Source organism: Scyliorhinus torazame, chromosome 5, assembly GCF_047496885.1.
Source record: "Scyliorhinus torazame isolate Kashiwa2021f chromosome 5, sScyTor2.1, whole genome shotgun sequence".
NCBI classification, from domain to species: domain Eukaryota; kingdom Metazoa; phylum Chordata; class Chondrichthyes; order Carcharhiniformes; family Scyliorhinidae; genus Scyliorhinus; species Scyliorhinus torazame.
In genome coordinates, this window is record NC_092711.1 from 77,079,025 (window position 1) to 77,096,247 (window position 17,223).

The window sequence follows — 17,223 nt, forward strand, 5'->3', positions numbered from 1 at the left end:
GCAATAATATATAAACATAGATTTCAACACATACACATACAATATATCACTCATATATACACATTGATAGAAGACAAACAAAGTTCACACACAGGCGCTGACACACAAATACACGGACCAATACTCATTGACACAATGAACACACAGTGAACCTACACAGACATCTGGACACACAACAGAGGAGTAAATCAAAACACGGAATTTCGCATCGACACAGACACAAAAGCTATGGAACAAACAGAAACGGCAGGCAATGGCGGCACGGTGGCATAGTGGTTAGCGCTGCTGCCTCACGCCACCATGGACCTGGGGTTGATCCCGCTCCTGGGTCCCTGGCCCAGTGGAGTTTTCACATTCTCCCATGACCCGTGGGTCTCACCCCGACAACCCAAAGATGTGCAAGGTAGGTGGATTGGCCATGCTAAATTGCCCCTTAATTAGAAAAAAAAAAGTTAAAGACATCAATTTCTGAGTGTCACGAACTCAACAGTAGATATGCAATGACAAATATATTAAAGAATGAATTAGCAGCGGGAGAAAATGAAACGAGAATATTAAAAATATATCCTGGATTAATAAACAATCTGATTATATTTATTTGCTCTATCCCCGTAGATACCACAGATCACACCTGGACTGAAGACGATGAGGATGATAACGGGAACATCTGGACAACCGCTTCCACATTCATCACCCTGTTCTTCCTGAGCATTTCCTACAGCGCTGCAGTCACTCTGGTGAAGGTGAGAAGATTCAATCCACTCACACTTCAAACTGACAGAAGCCGTTTCAAAAATCTCTAAATGTTTGATTGATTAAAAACTCTAACATCAATGTCCCCGATCATAAACATCTGCTTCATCATTTTCTCTCTCTTTTACAGATCAAGTGATCGGTTGACGTTCGGACGCTGTAGATTTTCCTCAGCTGTTTATTATGATCTGTGTGTGACACAAATACAATATCTCCTCTTGGTGACTCTAACAGTAAAAATCTCTCAGTTTATTATTCTGCATCTGTAACTGAGACAATCATGGACAGTATTTCTGTTTCCCAGTTTGAAATGTACGAGATAATTTTGGCTGTAATGTAACTGTAGCTAATAATTTCCCTCAATATCATGTCTAAATAAAGTAACTTATCTCGTTCCTTACTCATAACTTTGGCCTTCCCTTTATGTTGAGCTCCTGTCCTCTCTTTCTGGTGTCTGTTACAGTTGTACATACATTTGGCAGCTCAGAGGGCATGTGTTCTGTTCTCAGTGTGACCCTCAATCATTATGTTCCCTTTCGTCAACTTCAAAATAAACTTTTGTGTAATATGTTCTCTGAAATTTTAATAAATATTGAATGAAAAATGAAGAAAATAAGACTTGTCTGAACTCCTTTCTTTCAGGCCCATCGGCACCGCTCCATTTCCCCGATTACACAGTTTTCTCCCCTTTCCCAGACAGATATTTCTGACCAGTCCTGTCTGGGATGTGTCTGAACTCAAGGCCCCTCAGTGAAAGCTCCACTTCGCCACCAAGCGGCACATCCGGGTAAACACACCTTCACCTTTGCCTTTTTATGGTTAAACTCCAGAGACAGAATGATTGCACAGCTAAAGAATTCCACAGATTCACTGCGCTCTGAGAGAAGAAATGTCGCCTCATGTCTGTCTTAAATTTGAGACCCCTTACTTTGAGATTATGCCCTCTGGTCCTGGAATCTCCCACAAGAGGAAACATCCTCTCAGCATCTACCCTGTCAACCCCCCTGAGAATGCTTATGTCTCAAAAAGGTCACCTCTCATTCGCCTCAACTCCAATGAGTACAGGCCCAAACAACTCAACCTCTTCGAATCAGAAAATCTCTCCATATCCGGGACTAACCTTTAGTTCATTGGATTAGGCCAGTTTTCAGAGGCTAGATTCACAGTATAAAAGTGATCCACCGACAGTGCAGACTTTGTTTGCACTGAGTGCTGAATTTGGTGCATTTGAGTGCTATAGTGAGAGTTTGGTGACTGAGGGAGTTGGGTGAGGAGGGAGTAAGGTGCTCCTTTCATTTTGTTTCCTACATTTCCTCAAAGAGCGAGAAGGGAGCCAGGTGTTTATAGTGAGTGCAACTGACTGGGAGCAGAGTCGGAGGGCGGGGGTCCAGTTGGTCCACAGGGCAGCTATATTCTGTAAGGTAAGAGGGGATGGAGGCTAGGCCAGTTGCATGCTCCTCTTGTAGGATGTGGGTGGTGAGGGATACCACCAGTGTCGCCGCTGACTATACCTGCGGGAAGTGCACCCAACTCCAGCTCCTTGGAGACCGTGTTAGGGAACTGGAGCTGGAGCTGGATGAACTTCGGATCATCCGGGAGGCAGAGGGGGTTATAGAGAAGAGTTACAGGGAGGTAACCACACCAAGGTACCGGACAAGAGTAGCTGGGTTACAGTCAGGGGAAAGGAAACAAACAGGCAGACAGTGCAGGGATCCCTCGTGGCCGTTCCCCTTCAAAACAAGTATACCGTTTTGGATGCTGTTGGGGGGGGATGACCTACTGGGGGAAGGCCCTAGTGGCCAGGTCTCTGGCACTGAGTCTGGCTCTGGGGCTCAGAAGGGAAGGGGGGAGAATGGAAAAGCAATAGTAATAGGAGATTCAATGGTTAGGGGAATAGATAGGAGATTCTGTGGTCGCGAGCGAGACTCCCGGAAGGTATGTTGCCTCCTGGTTGCCAGGGACAGGGATGTCTCGGATCGTGTCTTCAGGATCCTTAAGGGGGAGGGGGAGCAGCCAGAAGTCGTGGTGCACATTGGTACCAACGACTTAGGTAGGAAAAGGGGTGTGGAGGTAATAAACAAGTTTAGGGTGTTAGGCTGGAAGTTAAAAGCCAGGACAGACAGAGTTGTCATCTCTGGTTTGTTGCCGGTGCCACGTGATAGCGAGGCTAGGAATAGGGAGAGAGTGCAGTTGAACACGTGGCTGCAGGAATGGTGTAAGAGGGAGGGCTTCAGGTATTTGGATAATTGGAGCGCATTCTGGGGAAGGTGGAACCTGTACAAGCAGGACGGGTTGCATCTGAACCAGAGGGGCACCAATATCCTGGGAGGGAGGTATTCTAGTACTCTTCGGGAGGGTTTAAACTAATTTGGCAGGGGAACGGGAACCGGATTTGTAGTCCAGCAACTAAGCCGATATTCAGGACGCCAAAGCGTGTAGTGAGGCAGTGGGGAAGGGAACACTGACAAAGGAGAGTACTTGCAGGCACGGAGATGGGTTGAAGTGTGTATACTTCAACGCAAGAAGCATCAGGAATAAGGTGGGTGAACCTCAGGCATGGATCGGTACTTGGGACTACGATGTGGTGGCCATCACGGAAACTCGGATAGAAGAGGGGCAGAAATGGTTGTTGGAGGTCCCTGGTTATAGATGTTTCAATAACATTCGGGAGGGTGGTAAAAGAGGTGGGGGGGTGGCATTGTTAATTAGAGATAGTATAACAGGTGCAGAAAGGCAGTTCGAGGAGTATCTACCTACTGAGGCAGTATGGGTTGAAGTCAGAAATAGGAAAGGAGCAGTCATCTTGTTGGGAGTTTTCTATAGGCCGCCCAATAGTAGCAGAGATGTGGAGGAACAGATTGGGAAACGTATTTTGGAAAGGTGCAGAAGTCACAGGGTAGTAGTCATGGGTGACTTCAACTTCCCAAACATTGAGTGGAAACTCTTTAGATCAAATAGTTTGGATGGGGTGGTGTTTGTGCAGTGTGTCCAGGAAGCTTTTCTAACACAGTATGTAGATTGTCCGACCAGAGGGGAGGCCATATTGGATTTGGTACTTGGTAATGAACCAGGGCAAGCGATAGATTTGTTAGTGGGGGAGCATTTTGGAGATAGTGACCACAATTCTGTGACTTTCACTGTAGTAATGGAGAGGGATAGGTGCGTGCAACAGGGCAAGGTTTACAATTGGGGGAAGGGTAAATACGATGTTGTCAGACAAGAACTGAAGTGCATAAGTTGGGAATATAGGCTGTCAGGGAAGGACCCAAGTGAAATGTGGAACTTGTTCAAGGAACAGGTACTACGTGTCCTTGATATGATATGTATGATATTGAACGAGTACTTTTTTTCAGTATTTACAAATGAGAGGGGCCATATTGTTGGAGAGGACAGTGTGAAACAGACTGGTAAGCTCGAGGAAATACTTGTTAGGAAGGAAGATGTGTTGGGCATTTTGAAAAACTTGAGGATAAACAAGTCCCCCGGGCCTGACGGGATATATCCAAGGATTCTATGGGAAGCAAGAGATGAAATTGCAGAGCCGTTGGCAATGATCTTTTCGTCCTCACTGTCAACAGGGGTGGTACCAGGGGATTGGAGAGTGGCGAATGCCGTGCCCCTGTTCAAAAAAGGGAATAGGGATAACCCTGGCAATTACAGGCCAGTTAGTCTTACTTCGGTGGTAGGCAAAGTAATGGAAAGTGTATTGAGGGATTGGATTTCTGAGCGTCTGGAAAGACACTGCTTGATTAGGAATAGTCAGCACGGATTTGTGAGGGGTAGGTCTTGCCTTACAAGTCTTATTGAATTCTTTGAGGAGGTGACCAAGCATGTGGATGAAGGTAAAGCAGTGGATGTAGTGTACATGGATTTTAGTAAGGTATTTGATAAGGTTCCCCATGGTAGGCTTATTCAGAAAGTAAGGAGGCATGGGATAGCGGGAAATTTGGCCAGTTGCATAACGAACTGGCTAACCGCTGGAAGTCAGAGAGTGGTGGTGGATGGCAAATATTCAGCCTGGATCCCAGTTGCCAGTGGCGTACCGCAGGGATCAGTTCTGGGTCCTCTGCTGCTTGTGATTTTCATTAATGACTTGGATGAGGGAGTTGAAGGGTGGGTCAGTAAATTTGCAGACGATATGAAGATTGGTGGAGTTGTGGATCGTGAGGAGGGCTGTTGTCGGCTGCAAAGAGACATAGATAGGATGCAGAGCTGGGCTGAGAAATAGCAGATGTAGTTTAACCCTGAAAAGTGTGAGGTTGCCCATTTTGGAAGGACAAATATGAATGCGGAATACAGGGTTAACGGTAGAGTTCTTGGCAATGTAGGGGAGCAGAGAGATCTTGGGGTCTATGTTCGTACATCTTTGAAAGTTGCCACTCAAGTGGATAGAGCTGTGAAGAAGGCCTATGGTGTGCTAGCGTTCATTAACAGAGGGATTGAATTTAAGAGCCGTGCAGTGATGATGCAGCTGTACAAAACTTTGGTAAGGCCAAATTTGGAGTACTGTGTCCAGTTCTGGTCACCTCATTTTAGGAAGGATGTGGAAGCTTTGGAAAAGGTGCAAAGGAGATTTACCAGGATGTTGCCTGGAATGGAGAGTATGTCTTACGAGGAAAGGTTGAGGGTGCTAGGCCTTTACTCATTAGAACGGAGAAGGATGAGGGGCGACTTGATAGAGGTTTATAAGATGATCAGGGGAATAGATAGAGTAGTCAGTCAGAGACCTTTTCCCCGGGTGGAACAAACCATTACAAGGGGACATAAATTTAAGGTGAATGGTGGAAGACATAGGGGGGATGTCAGAGGTAGGTTCTTTACCCAGAGAGTAGAGGGGGCATGGAATGCACTGCCTGTGGAAGTAGTTGAGTCGGAAACATTAGGAACCTTCAAGCGGCTATTGGACAGGTACATGGATCATGGTAAAATGATATAATGTAGATTAATTTGTTCTTAAGGGCAGCACGGAAGCATTGTGGATAGCACAATTGCTTCATAGCTCCAGGGTCCCAGGATCGATTACGGCTTGGGTCACTGTCTGTGCAGAGTCTGCACCTCCTCCCCGTGTGTGCGTGGGTTTCCTCCGGGTGCTCCGGTTTCCTCCCACAGTCCAAAGATGTGCAGGTTAGGTGGATTGGCCGTGATAAATTGCCCTTTGTGTCCAAAATTGCCCTTAGTGTTGGGTGGGTTACTGGGTTATGGTGATAGGGTGGAGGTGTTGACCTTGGGTAGGGTGCTCTTTCCAAGAGCCGGTGCAGACACGATGGGCCGAGTGGCCTCCGTCTGCACTGTAAATTCTATGATAATCTATGATTAATCTAGGACAAAGGTTCGGCACAATATCGTGTGCCGAAGGGCCTGTTCTGTGCTGTATTTTTCTATGTTCTATGTTCTAACCTAGTGAACCTTCTCTGGACTGTCTCCAGTGCCCGCATATCTTTCCTCAGGAAAGGGGACTAATGTTGTTCACTGTATTCCAAGTGTGGTCTAACTATTGCCTTGTATAATTTCAGCTGGACTTCTCCATTTTTATGCTGCATTCCCTTTGAAATAAAGGCCAACCTTCCATTTACCTTCCCAACGACCTGCTGAACCTGCACGCTAGCTTTTGTGATTAATGCCCGAGGGCACCCAGGCCCCTCTGTGCTGCAGTTTTCTGTAGTCTTTCTCACTTTGAATAATATTCAGCTCCTTTATTCTTCCCATCAATGTGCATACATTTTCGGTTTCCTACATTATACTCCATTTCTCAAGTTTTTGCCCACTCAACTAACCTGTTTATAGCCGTGTGTAGACTTCCCATCTATTTTTGTGTCATCCACAAAGTTTGCAAAAGTGCATTCGCTTGCCTTGTCCAAGTCATTAATATATACGGTAAATAACTGTGGCCCCAGTATGGATCCCAGCGGCACTCCGCTAGTTATGTTGCCATTCTGAAAATGCCCCCTTATCCCAATTTTCTGTCTTTTATAATAGTAATAATTATTGTCACAAGTAGGCTTCCATTAACATTGCAATGAAGTTACTGTGAAAACCCCCTAGTCGCCACACACCGATACCTGTTCGGGTACACTGAGGGAGAATTCAGAATGTCCAATTCACCTAACAACCACGTCTTCGGGACTTGTGGGAGGAAACCGGAGCACCTGGAGGAAACCCACGGAGACACGGAGAGAACGTGCATTATCATGGTCAGTTCCCCAACACTATGAGCTCTTATCTTATTATGTAGCCAGTTGTGTGGTACCTTATCAAACACTTTTTGGAAATCCAAGTGTATTAGATCTACTGGCTCCCCGTCATCTATCCTGCTTGTTACCACCTCAAAACTTCTAAAAATGTTTCAAACATGATTTCCCCTTCATGAAGCCATGCTGACTCTGTTTGATGATATTATGCTTTTCAAAATGTTCTGCTATTACATCCTTTATAATGGGCTCTTAACATTTTCCCGATGACAGATGTTAAGTTTATTGGCCTATCGTTATTGTTTTTTGTCTCCCTCCTTTATTAAATAAAGATGTTGCATTAGCAGTTTTCCAATCCTTCGGGACTGTTCAAGAATTTGACCAGGGCATCCACTATCTCTGCAGCTACTTCCTTTACTATCCTGGGAGGCAACCCATCAGGCCAGGAACATAGCAGACTTTTGCTCCATTCGTTTCCAGAATACTTTTTCTCCGGTCTAGTTATTGTGTTTATTCCCTTCCCCTTTTGCCTTTGATTATTTAGTATTTGTGGAATGCTATTACTGTCTCCTACCGTGAAGACTGACTCACAGTATTTATTTAACTCCTCTGCCATTTCCTGACTCCCCATCATTATGAAGACAACATGAAGTCCCACGGCTTCAGGTTAAATATGGGCAATGTACCGGCCACCATCCGCTGATTACAATGTACCGGCCACCATCCGCTGATGAATGATGTACGCCTCCATGTTGAACACCACTTTGAGGAAGCACTGAGGGTGGCAAGGGAGCAGATTATGCTCTGGGAGGGGTACTTCAATGTCCATCACTAAGAGTGTCTTGGTAGTACCACCACAGACCGAGCTGGCCGGGCCCTAAAGGACATAGCTGCTAGACTGGGACTGCAGCAGGTGGTGAGGGGACCAACAAGAGGAAAGAGCATACTTGACCTCATCCTCACCAATCTGCCTGCTGAAGATGCATCTGTCCATGACAGTATCAGTAGAAGTGACCACCGGACAGTCCTTGTGGTGACAAAGTCCCGTCTTCACATTGAGGATATTATCTCCATCGTGTTGTGTGGCACTACCACTGTGCTAAATGGTATAGACTTCGAACAGATCTTGAAACTCAAAACTGGGCGTCTATGAGGCTATGTGGGCCATCAGCAGCAGCAGAATTGTATTCAACCACAACCTGCCACCCTCATGGCCACCACTCTACCATTACCACCAAGCCAGGGGATCAACACTGATTCTATGAAGAGTGCAGGAGAGAACACCAGGAACAACATTAGACATACCAAAAAATGAGGTGTCAACCTGGTGAAGCTACAACACAGGACGTCTTGTGTGCCAAACAGCATAAGCAGCAAGTAATAGACAGAGCTAAACGGTTCCATAACGAACACATCAGATCCAAACTCTGCAGTTCTGCCACATCCAGTCACGTATGGTTGTGGACAATTAAACAATTCACTGGAGGAGGAGGCTCCACAAATACCCCCATCCTCAATGATGGAGGAGCCAAGCACATATGTGCAAAAGGCAAGGCTGAGGTATTTGCAACAATCATTAGCCAGAAGTACCGAGTGCATGATCCATCTCGGTCTCTTTCGGAGGTCCCCAGCATTACAGATATCAGTCTTCAGTCCACGTGATATGAAGAAACGGCTGAAGGCACTGGATACTGCAAAGGCTTTGGGCTCTGACAATGTAGGGACAATAGTACTGATAACTTGTGCTCCTGAACTTGCCGCACCCCTAGCCAAGCTGTCCCAGCACAGCTAGAACACTGGCATCTACACTGTCGAAAATTGCCCAGGTGTGTCCTGTACACAACATGACAAATGCAACCCAGCCAATTACCACACTGGCAATCTACTCTCCATGATCAGCAAAGTGATGGAAGGAGTCATCAGTAGTGCGATCAAGTGGCACTTACTCAGCAATACCCTTCTCTCGGATGCTCGGTTTGGGTTCCGCCAGGGTCAATCTGCTCCTAACCTGATTACAACCTTGGTCCAAACATGGACACAAGAGCTGAATGCAAGAGGTGAGAATGACTGCCCTTGACATCAAGCAGCATTTGATAGAGTATGGCATCAAGGAGCCCTAGGTAAACTGGAGTCAATGGGAATCAGGGGAAAAACTCTCCACTTACAGGAGTCATATCTGGCATAAAGGAAAATGGTCGTGGTGTTTGGAGGTCAATCATCTCAGCTCCAGGACATCACTGCAGGAGTCCCTCAGGGTAGTGTCCTAGGCCCAATCATCTTCCCAGGTCCACAGGTCATTATCCTGGGTATCTAGATCATTAGTCCAGCGACAAGCCCACTACGCCACCATCTCCCCTATACACCGCCTCTGAAACTGCGATAACTGAGTGAATTGCTTCTCACACATGAAGCAAATGAATGGTCTCTCCCCAGTGTGAACCCACTGGTGATTCGGCAGGGTGGATGACTGAGTGAATCTCTTCCCACACACAGAGCAGGTGAATGGTCTCTCCCCGGTGTGAATTTGGTGGTGTTTCAGTAGGCTGAATGAGTGAATCACTTCCCGCACACGGAGCAGGTGAATGGCCTCTCCCCACTGTGAATTCGCCGGTGAGTCAGCAAAAGCTTGTTACTTTTAAAGCTCTTTTCCCAGCTGGAGCATTTAAACCGCCTCAAGTCAGAGTGTCAGAGTGAAGAAGGCGGTTTGAAGTGAGGTCAGTTAGTTGACAATCCCTTCCCACAAATAGAGCAGATGAACAGTTTCTCGCCGGTGTGAGTTCTCTGGTGTTTATGTAAGTTGGATAGCTGAGTGAATCCTTGACCACATTCTGAGCAGATGAATATCCTCCCCCGGTGTGACTCCATTGATGAATTTCCAGCACAGACATAGATCTGAATCTCTTCCCACAATCCCCACATTTCCATGGTTTCTCCATGGTGCCAGTGTCCTTGTGTCTGTCCAGATTGGCTTCAAGAAGACCACCATCATACCGGTGCCAAAGAAGAACCAGGCAGCATGCCTCGATGACTACCGTCCTGTGGCCCTGACTTCAGTCATATTGAAGTACTTCGATAGGTTGGGCATGAAGCGCATCACCTCCATACTCCCAGAACGCCTTGATCCACTGCAATTCGCATACCGCCACAACCGGTCCACAGCAGATGCCATTTCTCTGGCCCTACACTCATCCCTAGAGCATCTCGACAGCAAGGACTCCGACATCAGACTCCTATTTATTGACTACATATCCGCCTTCAACACCATAATCCCAGCCAAGCTCATATCAAAGCTCCAAAACCGACAGTCTATCCCTCAATGCCAGCAAAACTAAAGAGCTGGTCATTGACTGCAGGAAGCAAAGTACTGTACACACACCACTGTCAGCATCAACGGGGCCGAGGTGGAGATGGTTAGCAGTTTCAAATTCCTATGGGTGCACATCTCAAAAAATCTGTCCTGGTCCACCCATGTTGACGCTACCACCAAGAAAGCACAACAGCGCCTAAACTTCCTCAGGAAACTAAGGAAATTCAGCATGTCCACATTTAGTCTTGCCAACCTTTGCAGATGCACCATGGAAAGCATCCTATCTGGCTGCATCACAGCCTGGTATGGAAACTGCTCGGCCCAAGATCGCAAGGAACTTCAGAGTCGTGAACATAGCTCAGTCCATCACACGAACCTGCCTCCCATCCATTGACTCCATCTACACCTCTCATGGCCTGGGGAAAGTGGGCAGCATAATCAAAGACCCCTCCCACCCGGCTTACTCACTCTTCCAATTCTTCCATCGGGCAGGAGATACAGAAGGCTGAGAACACGCACGGAGGGACTCAAAAACAGCTCCTTCCCGCTGTTTCTTTTAAATAAACATTTTATTGAGGTATTTTTTGGTGTTGTGACAACAAAATAAACAATGTACATAAAACTATATATATAGTGCAAAAGCCCTTACAGGTCCCACCTTTAATAACCCCCTACTTTAAGCTAAACTAACCCCCCCCCCCCCACCTTCTGCTGATGATCAATTTTCCACAAAGAAGTCGACGAACGGTTGCCACCTCCGGGTGAACCCTAACATTGACTCTCTCAAGGCGAACTTGATTTTCTCCAAACAGACAAAGCTAGCCATGTCCGATAGCCAGGTCTCTGACTTCGGGGGCTTTGAGTCCCTCCAAGCTAATAATATCCATCTCCGAGCAACCAGGGAAGCAAAGGCCAGAACGTCTGCCTCTTTCTCCTCCTGGATTCCTGGGTCTTCTGACATTCCGAAAATCACCACCTCCGGTCTCGGTGCCACCCTTGTTTTAAACACCGTGGACATGACATCTGCAAACCCCTGCCAAAATACCCTAACCTTCAGACATGTCCAGAACATGTGGACATGGTTTGCTGGTCCTCCCGCACATTTTGCACACCAGTCTCCCATCCCAAAAAATCTGCTCATCCGGGCCACTGTCACGTGAGCCCGACTGAACGAACTTGAATTGTATCAGGCTGAGCCTGGCACATGTTGTGGACGCGTTGACTCTACTCAACGTGTCTGCCCATAGACCATCCTTTATCTCTCCTCCCAGCTCCTTCTCCCACTTGCGCTTCAGCTCCTCGGTCTGCATCTCCTCTGATCCCATAAGTTCCTTGTAAATGTCAGAGACGCTCCCTTCACCTACCCATCCTCTGGAAACTACCCTGTCCTGAATTCCCCTTAGCGATAGGAGCAGGAGGGTTGACACTTCTTTACGTAGGAAGTCCCGCACCTGCAGATACCTGAATTCGTATCCCCTTGCCAACCCAAACTTCTCCTCCACTGCCCTCATACTCAGAAAGCTCCCTTCTGAAACATATCCCCCATCCTCTCAATCCCTGCTCTCCGCCATATCCGGAACCCCCCATCCATACATCCCGGGGCAAACAGGTAATTATTACAGATTGGGGACCAGACCGATGCTCCCTCTGCTCCCACATGTCTCCTCCATTGCCCCCGGACTCTCAGGGCCGCCACCACCACGGGGCTAGTGGAGTATCGTGCCGGCGGGAATGACAGAGGCGCAGTTACCAATGCCCCCAGACTGGTGCCCTTGCATGAAGCCATCTCCATTCGCTCCCATGCCGATCCCTCCCCACCACCCACTTCCTGATCATGGCTATATTCGCCGCCCAGTAATAGTTACTAAAATTTGGCAGCGCCAGCCCGCCCTCTCCCCGGCTCCGCTCAAGCATTACCTTCCTTACTCATGGGCTCTTGCCCGCCCAAACAAAGCCAGTGAACTTTGTTGACCCATTTAAAAAAAGGACCGCGGAATAAAGATGGGGAGACATTGAAACACGAACGCGAATCTTGGGAGGACTGTCATCTTCACCATCTGCACCCTCCCAGCCAGTGACAACGGAAGTGCGTCCCACCTTCGGAAATCATCCTTCATTTGGTCTACTCGCCGGGCCAAATTTAATTTATGCAGCCGGTCCCATTCCTGCGCCACTTCAATGGTTAGGGACCTAAAGCATCCCCCTACTAATCTAAACTGCAGCTCCCCCAATCGCCTCTCCTGTCCCCTCGTCTGGACCACAAACATCTCACTTCTCCCCATATTTAGCTTATACCCCGAAAACTGGCCAAATTCCCCGAGAATCCTCATAATTTCTTCCATCCCCTCTATTGGGTCCGATACATACAGAAGCAGATCGTCTGCATAGAGCGAGACTCTGTGCTCCGCTCCGCCCCCTTCTTACATTGGCCACCAACTGCCTACCCTTAACAAACTCCGTCTGGTCCTCCCCAATAACGTCAGGAACTCAATCCTCAATCCTGGAGGACAACATTTTAGCCAGCAATTTGGCATCCCATTCAACAGGGAGATCGGCCTGTAGGATCCACACAGCTCTGGGTTCTTGGCCCGCTTAAGAATCAGTGAAATCGTGGCCTGTGACATCGTCGGAGGCAGCACCCCTCTTTCCTTTGCCTCATTGAACGTCCTCAACAGCACCAGCCCCAATATCCCAGAGAATCTTTTATAAACCTCCACTGGGTACCCATCTGGCCCCGGGGCTTTACCCGCCTGCATGGCTTTCAGACCCTCCGCTATCTCTTCCAACCCAATCGGGGCCCCCAGCCTTTCTACCAGCTCCCCGTCCACCTTTGGGAAATTCAGTCCCTCCAAGAAGTGCCTCATCCCCTCCGTCCCAGCTGGGGGTTTCGATCTATACAGCCTACTGTAGAAATCCCTGATCGCCTTATTCACCACTGCTGAATCTCCAACCAGGTTCCCATCTCCGTCATTTACTTTCCCTATCACCCTGGCTGCCTCCCTCTTTCTAAGCTGCTGTGCAAGCATTCTACTGGCCTTCTCTCCATACCCATAGATCGCCCCCCTCCCCTTTCTCAGCTGCTCCACCGCCCTCCCTGTGGTCAACAAGCCGAACTCCGATGTAGCCTCCGCCATTCCCTTAAAAACCCTGCCTCTGGGGTCTCCGTATATCTCCTATCGATCTGCAGTATCTCCTTTACCAGTCAGCCCATCTCTGCTCTGTCCACCTTCCCCCTCTGGGCCCGTAACGAGATCAGCTCCCCTCTGACCACTGCCTTCATTGCTTCCTAGACCATCGCTGCTTAAATTTCCCCCATGTCGTTGACCTGCAGGTAATTCTGAATAAGTTTCCTCAGCCGCTCGCACACCCCTTCGTCGGCCAAAAGTCCCACATCCAACCTCCAGTGCGGGCGCTGGTTACTGTCTTTACTAACCTGCAGGTCAACCCAGTGCGGAGCATGGTCTGAGATTGTGATCACCGAGTACCCTGTGTCCACCACCCCTGTCAATAAGGCCCTACTCACCTACTCAAAAACAAAGAAATCAATCCGGGAGTACACTCTATGCACGTGTGAGTAGAAGGAGAACTCCTCCACCCTCGGCTGCCCAAATCTCCATGGATCTCCGCCCCCCCCCCCCCCCCATCTTCTCCATGAACCCTTTTAGTTCCTTTGCCATTGCTGGCACCCTGCCCGTTTTCGAGCTTGACTGGTCCAAGCCAGGGTCAATACCGATGTTGAAGTCCCCTCCCATGACCAACCTGTGCGAGTCCAGGTCCGGTATCTTCCCCAGCACCCTCTTTATAAACTTCACATCATCCCAATTTGGCACGTACATATTTACTAATACCACCTGCACCCCCTCCAGTTTTCCACGGACCATAATGTACCGAGCTCCCACATCTGAGACTATTCTACACGCCTCAAACACCAACCGCTTATTGATCAGGATCGCAACCCCTCCAGTCTCTGAGTCTAGTCCCGAGTGGAAGACCTGACTGACCCAGCCTTTCCTCAATCTAATCTGATCAGTTACTCTAAGGTGCATCTCCCGCAACATTACCACATCCACCTTCAGTCCCCTAAGATGCACGAACACACATGCCCTCTTGACCGGCCCATTTAACCCTCGAACATTCCAGGTGATCAACCTAGTTGGGGGGCTCATTGCCCCCCCCCCCTTGCACCGATCAGCCATCCCCTTTTTTGGGTCCACCTGCAGCCCATGCTCCGCGCCTCCACCAGCCCGCCCCCAGACAGCCTCCGCCCCCAACCTCCTTCTGTCCCTTAGCCCAAATCCCTCCTTCGTCAGCAGAATATTCACCCCCTCCCTCCCCCTAATAACCACACTCTGTAACCCAAACCCTTTAATAAACCGAACATATGCACACCCACCACTGCGCTTTTGTGAGCAAGCCCGCCCAGTTCGCTTGGTGGCCCCATCCCTGGCGCTGGATAGTCTCCCACCTATTGTTCCCTCCCCACCCTCATACAAACAAACTCCAACGTCATACAATCCCCACACAATTGCCCGACAGAAAACACCAAAATCTAAACAAGCATACCTCCATCCCCAACAGTGCAAATGAAAACCTTAACTCACTCAGCTCTACCGCTGATCCCAAATCAATGCAAAATGCATTACAAACAGCTTCCAGAAAACGAGAAACAAGAAACTTTTTTTAAAAAGAAGAACAGAAAAACCAAAAAAAAACATGAACATTGCAGCAAAGTTCAAAAGTTCTCAGTCCACCACCAGTCCTTTCCTTTTCGCGAAGTCCAGCGCGTCCTCGGGCCACTCAAAATAAAAGCGCTGCTCCTCGTGCGTGACCCAAAGTCGGGCCAGATACAACAGTTTGAACTTCACCTTTTTCTTAAAAAGGATCGACCTGATCTGGTTGAAGCCTGCTCTTCTCCTGGCCACCTCCACACTCAGGTCCTGATAGATCCGCAGGATACTGTTATCCCACTTACAGCTCCGTGTCTGCTTGGCCCACTGTAGAATGCGCTCCTTATCCAAGTATCTGTGGAATCTCACGACCATTGCCCTCAGGGGGTCTCCCATTCACAGCTTCCTCGCGAGCGCTCTGTGAGCCCTGTCCACCTCCAAGGGTCGGGGGAGTGCACCATCCCCCAGCAGCTTCTCAAACATGTCCGTGATGTATGCCCCAGCGTCCGCTCCTTCAGACCCCTCCGGGAGCCCAACAATTCTCAATTTCTGCCGGCGAGACCTATTCTCTTGGTCCTCCACCTTCTCCAGGGGCTTCTTCTGCTGGTCTCTCAGCATCCCCACCTCCAACTCCACCGCAGTTTGATGTTCCTCCTGTTCAGCCAGTGCCTTCTCTACCTTCTGGATCGCCCAATCTTGGGCGTCCAATCTAAGCTCCAGCCGCTCAATTGACTCTTTTATCGGGTCCAAGCTGTCCAGTTTCTGCTTAGCAAAGCCTTCCTGAATAACTTGCATCAGCTGCTCCAGAGACTGCTGGGTCGACAAACCAGAGGTCCGGTCCTCCGCCATGCTGTCTCCCGCTGCAGCTTCAGCCCAAGCCTTCTCTGTCTTTCTGTTTCTGCCTTGACGAGCACGTCTAGTCCTTCTCTCCATGCACCAATGTGGGAATTCAGTACACAATTGCCTCTGTCATCAGTTTTACAATTCAAGTCCAGTAGAAAATTGGGGGAAAGGGTCCAAAATGCTGACTCGAGTAGGAGCCAGCAAATGTGTGACTTACTCCTTCATAGACGCCACAAGAAGTCCTCTTCTTCCCACTGTTACCAGGCTCCTAAACAACCCTCTTATGGACTGACCTCATTGTCACTACACCTCTGTATGTTTCATCCAATGCCGCTGCTTACATAGTTACATCGTGTACCTTGTGTTGCCCTATTATGTATTTTCTTTTATTCCCATTTCTTTTCATGTACTTAATGATCTGTTGAGCTGCTCGCAGAAAAATACTTTTCATTGTATCTCGGTACACGTGACAAATCCAATCCAATCCAATCCAATGATCAGTTGAATCCTCGTCCACACACAGAGCACGTGTACAGTCTTTCCTTGCTGTCAATGGTGTGGTGTTCTTTCAGGCTGTGAAACTGGTTAAATCTCTTTCCACAGTTAGTTCACTGGAACTTTCTCGCTCGGGTATGTGCTGTATGTGTGTCGGTGCTTTTCCAGTCACACTGATATTTGAAATCTTTGCCCACAGACAGAACAGACAAACACATTGAAAGTTTGTGCTTTTTAGGTCGTAATGAATTGAGTGACACCGTCAGATCTCAATATGATGTTTGGTTTGAGTTGCCCAGCTGCCAAACCTCCCGTTCTAATGCTCTGAAAAAGAGGTTTCCAAAAATGAGCACTGTATGAATAGGATAAAAATTCACAACAGATCATTCTAGTTTCTAGCGAACCTTCTTTCCTCTGTTGCTTTCCCCAAGCATGTGGTCCAGTCAAACAAAAAGACCAAAATCAGCTAGAAGTCCCAACAAAAGTGTCGGGAACCTTCCTAACTGAACCAGAATATTGTTCCCAGTGTCTCTGAAACACTCTGTCCACTGAGGTGTGGTTGTGGAAGGTGTCAAGCATTCCGGTGGTTGTGGAAGGTGTCAAGCATTCCGGTGGATACCGCATGCTCCCTCTGCTGAGCCACTGGGAATAGACAAAACAACGCAACACAGTCGGCAGCCAGAGTAACCACCCACCCACCTCCAAGGTCCTCACCCAGCAACAATTCACTGTTTTAACCAGGCCCAAGATTAGATTCAAGATCTTGCGCTCAGCACAAGGATACTAGATATTATAGACTGTAAGATCCACAAACTCTGCCAAGATAGCTGCAATTTAACAGGTTATTATGGGCATTAAACTGTGGGCAATATTCGATTCTGTGACCAATAATTTGTTAAACACAGATCTGAATAAGGAAACTTTGAGCCACCTGTGAAGTTTAAATGTCTCGTTGTGTCAGGATGAACCA